The sequence below is a fragment of the Garra rufa genome, chromosome 9, assembly GCF_049309525.1.
Source record: "Garra rufa chromosome 9, GarRuf1.0, whole genome shotgun sequence".
Taxonomy (NCBI): domain Eukaryota; kingdom Metazoa; phylum Chordata; class Actinopteri; order Cypriniformes; family Cyprinidae; genus Garra; species Garra rufa.
This window is the reverse complement of record NC_133369.1, coordinates 12,370,926-12,379,540: the sequence shown is the minus strand read 5'-3', so window position 1 is coordinate 12,379,540 and position 8,615 is coordinate 12,370,926. Positions and strand designations below refer to the sequence as shown.

Genomic DNA, 8,615 nt, shown 5'->3' with positions numbered 1-8,615 from the left:
CTAACTGATGTCTACTCTATTCTTGGGCTATGGTTAGACGTCTATTAAATTTTCACTGACAGCCCAAATTCAGTTTTGTTTTAGTCTAGACCCATATTTACTGTCTATTAGACGTATACATGTAGTCGTTCAATAATGGTCTAACTGATGTCTAGTCTATTCTTGGGTTATGGCTAGATGTCTATTCAATTTTCACTGACAGCCCATATTCAGTTTTGTTTTAGTCTAGACCCATATTCACTGTCTATTAGATGTATACATGTAGTCGTTCAATAATGGTCTAACTGATGTCTAGTCTATTCTTGGGCTATGGTTAGACGTCCATTAAATTGTCATTGACGGCCCAAATTCAGTCTTGTTTTAGTCTAGACCCATATTCACTGTCTATTAGACGTATACATGTAGTCGTTCAATAGTCGTCTAACTGATGTCTAGTCTATTCTTGGGCTATGGTTAGACGTCTATTAAATTTTCACTGACAGCCCAAATTCAGTCTTGTTTTAGTCTAGACCCATATTCACTGTCTATTAGACGTATACATGTAGTCGTTCAATAATGGTCTAACTGATGTCTAGTCTATTCTAGGGCTATGGTTAGACGTCTATTAAATTTTCACTGACAGCCCAAATAGTCTAGACCCATATTCACTGTCTATTAGACGTATACATGTAGTCGTTCAATAATGGTCTAACGGATGTCTAGTCTATTCTTGGGCTATGGTTAGATGTCTATTAAATTTTCATTGACGGCCCAAATTCAGTCTTGTTTTAGCCTAGACCCATATTCACTGTCTATTAGACGTATACATGTAGTCGTTCAATAATGGTCTAACTGATGTCTAGTCTATTCTTGGACTATGGTTAGACATCTATTAAATTTTCATTGTCGCCCCAAATTCAGTCTTGTTTTAGCCTAGACCCATATTCACTGTCTATTAGATGTATACATGTAGTCGTTCAATAATGGTCTAACTGATGACTAGTCTATTCTTGGGCTATGGTTAGATGTCTATTAAATTTTCACTGACAGCCCAAATTCAGTCTTGTTTTAGTCTAGACCCATATTCACTGTCTATTAGACGGATACATGTAGTCGTTCAATAGTCGTCTAACTGATGTCTAGTCTACTCTTGGGCTATGGTTAGACGTCTATTAAATTTTCACTGACAGCCCAAATTAAGTCTTGTTTTAGTCTAGACCCATATTCACTGTCTATTAAACGTATACATGTAGTCGTTCAATAATGGTCTAACTGATGTCTATTCTTGGGCTATGGTTAGACGTCTAATAAATTTTCACTGACAGCCAAAATTCTGTCTTTTTTTAGCCTAGACCCATATTCACTGTCTATTAGACGTATACATGTAGTCATTCAATAATGGTCTAACTGATGTCTACTCTATTCTTGGGCTATGGTTAGACGTCTATTAAATTTTCACTGACAGCCCAAATTCAGTTTTGTTTTAGTCTAGACCCATATTTACTGTCTATTAGACGTATACATGTAGTCGTTCAATAATGGTCTACTGATGTCTAGTCTATTCTTGGGTTATGGCTAGATGTCTATTCAATTTTCACTGACAGCCCATATTCAGTTTTGTTTTAGTCTAGACCCATATTTACTGTCTATTAGACGTATACATGTAGTCGTTCAATAATGGTCTAACTGATGTCTACTCTATTCTTGGGTTATGGCTAGACGTCTATTCAATTTTCACTGACAGCCCATATTCAGTTTTTTTTTAGTCTAGACCCATATTCACTGTCTATTAGATGTATACATGTAGTCGTTCAATAATGGTCTAACTGATGTCTAGTCTATTCTTGGGTTATGGCTAGATGTCTATTCAATTTTCACTGACAGCCCATATTCAGTTTTGTTTTAGTCTAGACCCATATTTACTGTCTATTAGATGTATACATGTAGTCGTTCAATAATGGTCTAACTGATGTCTAGTCTATTCTTGGGTTATGGCTAGATGTCTATTCAATTTTCACTGACAGCCCATATTCAGTTTTGTTTTAGTCTAGACCCATATTTACTGTCTATTAGACGTATACATGTAGTCGTTCAATAATGGTCTAACTGATGTCTAGTCTATTCTTGGGCTATGGTTAGACGTCTATTAAATTTTCACTGACAGCCCAAATTCAGTCTTGTTTTAGCCTAGACCCATATTCACTGTTTAATACCAAAAAAAAAAAAGAACTCAAATAACTAAAAGTAACAAAACAAAAGACATTACATTCCTTCTGCATTAAAATAAATAAATAAGTAATAATAATAATAAAATAAAAAACAGCAAAAGATAATAATATAATGGCATTTTAGGCTTTTATGTTTCAAGAAACACGCCGGCAAGTGTGGCAGTGCAACAGAATTTTTGTTTCTAGATAAATGAACATTTCTTTGTAAACCAGCAATGTTGTGTAGTGTAAACCAACATTAGAAACAATCCTTCAAACAATATAAAAAACTAGTGATTGTAAAACTTTTCAGCAACATCTCTTGACAGTGAGAGTGCGCATTCTTTTACCATAGAAACTGTTGTAAAAAAACAAAACAAAACAAAAAAACAACAAACAAATAAATAACAATCTTAAAATTTGAATGTTAATACACCAGTATTTGTCATTTAAGAAGTATCTGCAACTGATCATTATGTTTTTCAAACATTAATTCTATGATTTCATTATATTTACTTAAAAAATATCCAAAAGTGGCAAAAAAGACATACTTAAGAAATGATCTAAGTATATTCATGAGGAAATAACAATAGCTGTGTCATATTCATAACTATGAATGGTCAGAAGTTTATATTTATCAGCAAATAGTCCATTCTGACTGCAGAAATGGATGATTTGAAAACATTAGCTTAGCATTTCTACCTTTACCATAAAGTGACAAATCAACCATTTATTGAGCACATTTTTGAAAAATTATTGAAAACATACTGAAGTTTTTTTTTTTGGCAACAAGCAACATAATTTTGTAAAGTTAGGGCTCCTACAGTGTAATATGTCAAAAAAATATGCTTAGCTTGCAAAATTTCACCAAAAACAGTTCACATGGCAGGAGTGATTTCTTTGATTCTGACATCCATGAGAGAAGAAGTGTTGAGAACTGCTGATTGACATAATGACATCTAGTGGATTCTTTTGGCATAACATAGCTCGACCAGATGGTAGAGATGGCTCAATCAGCTTAAGTTAAGTTAAGCCTGGGATACACTGTGCGATATTATCAATCGTTGCTCTTGGCTCTAGCTCAAACTGCACGACAGAATCGCAGGGTGTAAAAGTTCGCAGCTCACGATTTATGTTCTCACACTGTACGACCCGATGCTCTTATGCGATCTTACCGCTCACACTGTGCGTCCAATATCGCACGTCGGACTTGAAACAGAAGAAGAAGAACAACAAAAACACGGTAGTAGGATGCTGACAAGGAATGATGAGGGTCACCAGAGCAAAAAGCGCTCGATCTCGTGCCTTTCCGTGAGTTCGTGTAAGCGCATGGACTTTTTTTATCTTTTTTTTTTATGATGTTATTTGTATCTGAAGAATGTTCTTTTTTTATTATTATTTTTTTTATTGAACTTTTGAAATAACAGAACATGTTGCTTCCTTCTAGTGATGGGTCGTTCTTGAACGATTCGCTCATTTTGAACGAATCTTTAATGTGACTCGGGACAAACGAGTCGTCTCGGGGAGTGATTCGTTCAGTCGCGCATGCGCAACATCCTATTACTGGAATTAGTTCACCTGTTTTTAGAGTCGTTAGGCGAGGTGAGCGAACCATAGACTAAAGTAGACATAGACTTAAATCTAAGCCCTAGCCCGGCCCTGGTCCGAGACGCACAGGCTGTAGCCCGGCCCGTGTCCGACAGCTTATCAAAAATTTTGGCCCGAGTCCGACCCGAAGCCCGTCTTTTTTTCCGCCAAACAGCTTATACTGTTACAGCCATTAAAATAGACCAGATTTCGTATTTAATAGAAAGTTTATGTTTTTTCGTTTCGGTTTTTTTATCAGAACAATTTAGAGAAAAGTTTGGAGTTTTTTGTTTGTTTGTTTTTTAAATGTAAGTTAGTTTTTTAAGTGACATCGATATCCAAGCGGTATGTGGTCCACAGTGTGTTTACTCAATTTAACCATATATCAAATCAACACTTGACTAGTCTACAATGCAATTCACAGATATAAAACAAACATCAATATAGCAAAATGTTAGATTTAAAGTTTATTATCACCATCTCAGAACAAACCCAGCAAACATTTGGACGTGTAATGACCGTTGAAAAGACGTCCGTCCGACACGTCCCGTCATGGTTGAAAAATAGTTCCAAAATGGAAGTTGAACCGACGTCTTTTCTGGCCGTGAATTCCACGTCTTTTCTGGCCGTGAATTCCACGTCTCTTCTGACCGTGAATTCCACGTCTCTTCAGCGTCTTCTTCTGGATGTTTATGTGGTGTGTTTATGCACAAGTGTAGGCATATAAGCCTGCATATAAAATAATCATACACTAATTGTGTTAAATCGTAAACAGGCGATTTTGACGTTTACACATCTAAACTCACAAAGGTTCTAAAAAGGGCCAAAATCGGCCCAGTCATACCGAAACGTCTAGATAGAACACGTTATAATCATGTGTAGATCAAACAACACATTACTTTACTTATACATTTAAGTACTTAATATAATTAACTGCATCTGAAAATAAGGTTAAGGTTTGATACATGCAATTATTTATAATTTATAGTTATTACAGTAACTACATGTAACAAGGTCACTGTAAAATAAAGTGTTATATTATTAACATTTTAGTAGTTCATTACAAATGATCAAAGATAACGGGATGAACTAAAGTCACAATTTATTTATCACATTTATTTTATGGTTTTAATACAAATTCACCTGGGAAACAGGAAAAATTAACATGTTCATCACGAAACAAATTCAGTTTCATAACTAAATTTAAAGAATTGAGCTGTCACAAATATCTCCCACATCTTTTTCACCCGAAAACTTATTTTTTATAACCCCCACCCCCCGCTCTTCCTGGAGCATGTTTTAGATGTTCAGCCATAGCGCCATCAATTTCCTATTCCGTTGAATTGGGGTTCCACCTCTTCACAGCATCTGAGGGAAGAAAATATGAATGTAAAAAGCAAAAAGTTAAACAAGCACTTATTTTTAAAGTGTTTTTATCTATCAAACTAATAGTACAATGCAGTCGAACAAGACTTCTCCCATCCATTTCATGAACACATTAACCTGTGATATGAGTAACATGAGAACATTATATTTTAGTGGATTTCTCTGACACTCTACATGTCACAGTATTGAGAGCTTCTCTGAGATACCAAATGATTGAATGTTTCACCAGGACCACTCCCTCTCCTTAGTCTTCAAAAAGTCTAAAAGTAATGTAGTGACACTCTTATGGAAATAAGATGATTTGTAATTATTTAAATTTGTCTAATTTTTAAACTGTGTGTCATGAATCAACATCTCAGAAAAATGTTATGCATTTCAAAACAAAGTGACGACTTAATTCGTGATGCAGGATGTTGATTTCATACATGTCCACATATGAGAACACCGGGACTAAAACATGTTAATTATGCGTTTGGACATTTCTGATAAAAACAGGCCTTTTAAATAAGACACAAGGAACATACGATGTGTCACAAATTACCTTGTATTATATTATATAAAGGTGTAGCCTTGAATGTAGCCTTCTCCAGCTGGCCACCACCCTGCATGTTGAATTTTGCCATTAAGGCATTTGACATGATTCTGCGAAATAAACGATTCAGTCATAATATTAAAATGCATTGATCAGTATTACAAATTAGCAGTACTGTGCAGCTTGCCAATTGCATGCAGTGTTAAAACATACACTTTCACAACCACTCTCTATCATGTAATAAGTGCTCTATCCCTATCCAAAGTTTTTGTGACAAGTAATGACTCATTCATTTCTTACACTAACATTATGTTTTTATATCTTGTTTTAAGTCCTACGAACAACCTGATTTAGCACAGACATTACAACTTCAACACAAAAACAGGCAATTATATAAGTAGATATAGTGTGTGACAGAATTATAGTATTACCAAAGGTTGAGGTTATTATTGTGGATACTGTTACTATTGTCATTTTTTTCTGAAATACGACACAGCAAAACACACAAACAATGCTAGGTAAATACATACCTGTTCATACACAGTCTCTGACTGACATTCGGCCAACTCTGGACAGTTGCTGAACCTAAAAGTGACACCACAATCAAAATAATGTAATAATGTTTTGAAAACTCAAGAGCAAGCAAAACAAGCAAACAAAAACAATGGTATCAATATTGGCATTAGATTATCGATAAACAACTACTTGTACCTCTAATAAAAGATTTACAAACTGACTGTTTGCAAACTTTGCTTTAATGAATTGCCCATAAATGGCCTGCGTTTCAAACACCATATAATATTCCTTACTTGCTGATGGCATGGGGTAATTATCTGGTTCCACCTATTTGAAATTGTAAAACACCAAGGCAGGCTCCACTGTCCCCTCGGATTCTGAGCTGCTGTCCTCTTCCGCTAAGGCATCAACTCTTGCCTTTCGACATCTCCACTTTCTTTGATAGTCAGAGGACATGTTTAGCAAATCTGAAATTACAAAATACTTTTAAAGCACTTATTGAAGTCAGCCATGCTCAAATTAATTTACAGATTTCAGTGAATTATTCCTGAGCTCCTTCTACAGTTTTAACATATCACAGTCTTTCATTTCATTTATTTTCAGAAATAAACTTTCAGAATGCTACATCTGAGTAGTACTTTTTAATTTAATCTTTAAACATGTTTAATCAACCGATGTGCTCTTATGTGCTGCATGTCATTGATATCAAAGCACATATATACATTTAACTATTGTTTTTTTCCCTTTTATAGCTTGCCTAATAATAAAGAAATATATATGTGTGTGTGTTTGTGTGTGTCAATGCATATAGTATACTGAATATATAATTTTTAATATATCTCATACAAGTCATTAACACAAACACACTTTAACATTCTGTGATAATGCTTACACATAAAACAACAAATTGAGAAAACTTAAAAATATTCGAAAGCTGGCTACTTCAACTTTTAATTTTCATAAACTTTTTATTTTGCCACTGATGAGTTTCTTTTTAGGGTTAAAAAAGACCATAGCATTAAACATTACCTTTTAGCATACTAGCTAACTTTAGCCCAAGTTAATTTAACTTGACAGTGTGCTTATACTTGCTTTTGGTTCCTCCGAGTAAAACAAGTAAAATTAAAATACATTAATTAAATATCTCAAAATGTACTTACCCATCGGTGAATTTTTAATGATTTGTAAACTCAATAAACTCTCTCCTCGTGTACGTTACGGCTCACTCCTCTTCTTCTGGTGTTTTTGGCGATTTTGCCAAACCAGCATAAAAAGATGCATTACCGCCACCTATTGATCTGGAATTTTGAGTGTACAAACTGTCATATCTCGAGATAATCTGCTGTAGAGATACCATATCGGGAGATTTGTAACAACATCTTGGCAGCAGTTTTTGCATCCAGCTCAGACTTTAAATTGTGACTTTATGAATAACTTATGTATATAGCCTATATATATTTAATCATTAAAAACGAAATAATTAAATCATATTGTAATGTATGGGAAACTAGTGGAATAATGGGTAAATGCAGTGATTTCACACTTAACTACAATCAATTTGTGAATAGAATTTGACATAAAACAAGATGTAAAACAAATGGAAGTTTTTTAAATAAAGATTTCCGTGCTGGTTTGCATGGGTCTTAAACGTTTAAAGGACGTCAGTGGACGTCTATTAACAACCTCTTAAGAAACTACTTTGGGCACTTAAATTAATTACTGTAGTATGCCAATGTGAATGTGTATGTAAGCACAATTGCTTTTGCATATTTCATAAGGATTTTATAGAGGTTGACGATGGACTATAAATGCACGTGAAAAAGACGTCACCTGCTGGACGTCCTTTCACAACCGAATCACAACCGGGTATATTTTGAATTACACTCAGCTAAAAGTCAAAGTAACAACTTTACATGCAACCACATATAATTGTAGACATGTACAAATGCATCTGAAAGCATTTTTAAGAAATATTTTGTGTTAAATTTTTTTGCATATTTTGTCGTCCTACCGCGACTATTTTTGGCCAGGGACAGGACGTCGCCGTCGGACCAATGTTTGCTGGGAAGGCATTTCAAACAGGGCAGGCAGTTCTGCTGCGCAAAACCGGAACATACAAAGTCGCAGTGGTAAAGTAAACGAATATTGAACAAATATATAAAGAATAAATAATAATATAGAAAACTTAAAAAACACAACTTTACCACGTGGCTGAAAATCTCTCTGCGGTATGTGAGCACAGTGGAGCGGCAACAATTTCCCCCGCACTCCTTGCATTTAATAATCCAGCTCCACTCCTCTCTCACTGATGTCAGAAACACCGCTCCGCGTCAAAAAACAAAACAAAAAAAAAAAAAAAAAATTAAGTATGTTTGAAATGTAACAGTCCTGTTCATAAAATATAATAA

At 34.7% G+C, this 8,615-nt stretch overlaps 1 long non-coding RNA gene across 1 annotated transcript; it reads right to left on the bottom strand.

Moving 5' to 3' along the window:
- Nucleotides 1–4,879: 4,879 nt before the first annotated feature.
- Nucleotides 4,880–6,887, bottom strand: LOC141342102 (uncharacterized). Its single transcript, XR_012356660.1, has 4 exons — nt 6,501–6,887; nt 6,222–6,276; nt 5,701–5,801; nt 4,880–5,141 (listed from the first exon to the last, which is right to left on the bottom strand). It is a non-coding gene; the product is annotated as an uncharacterized lncRNA (long non-coding RNA).
- Between the last annotated feature and the right edge of the window lie 1,728 nt (nt 6,888–8,615).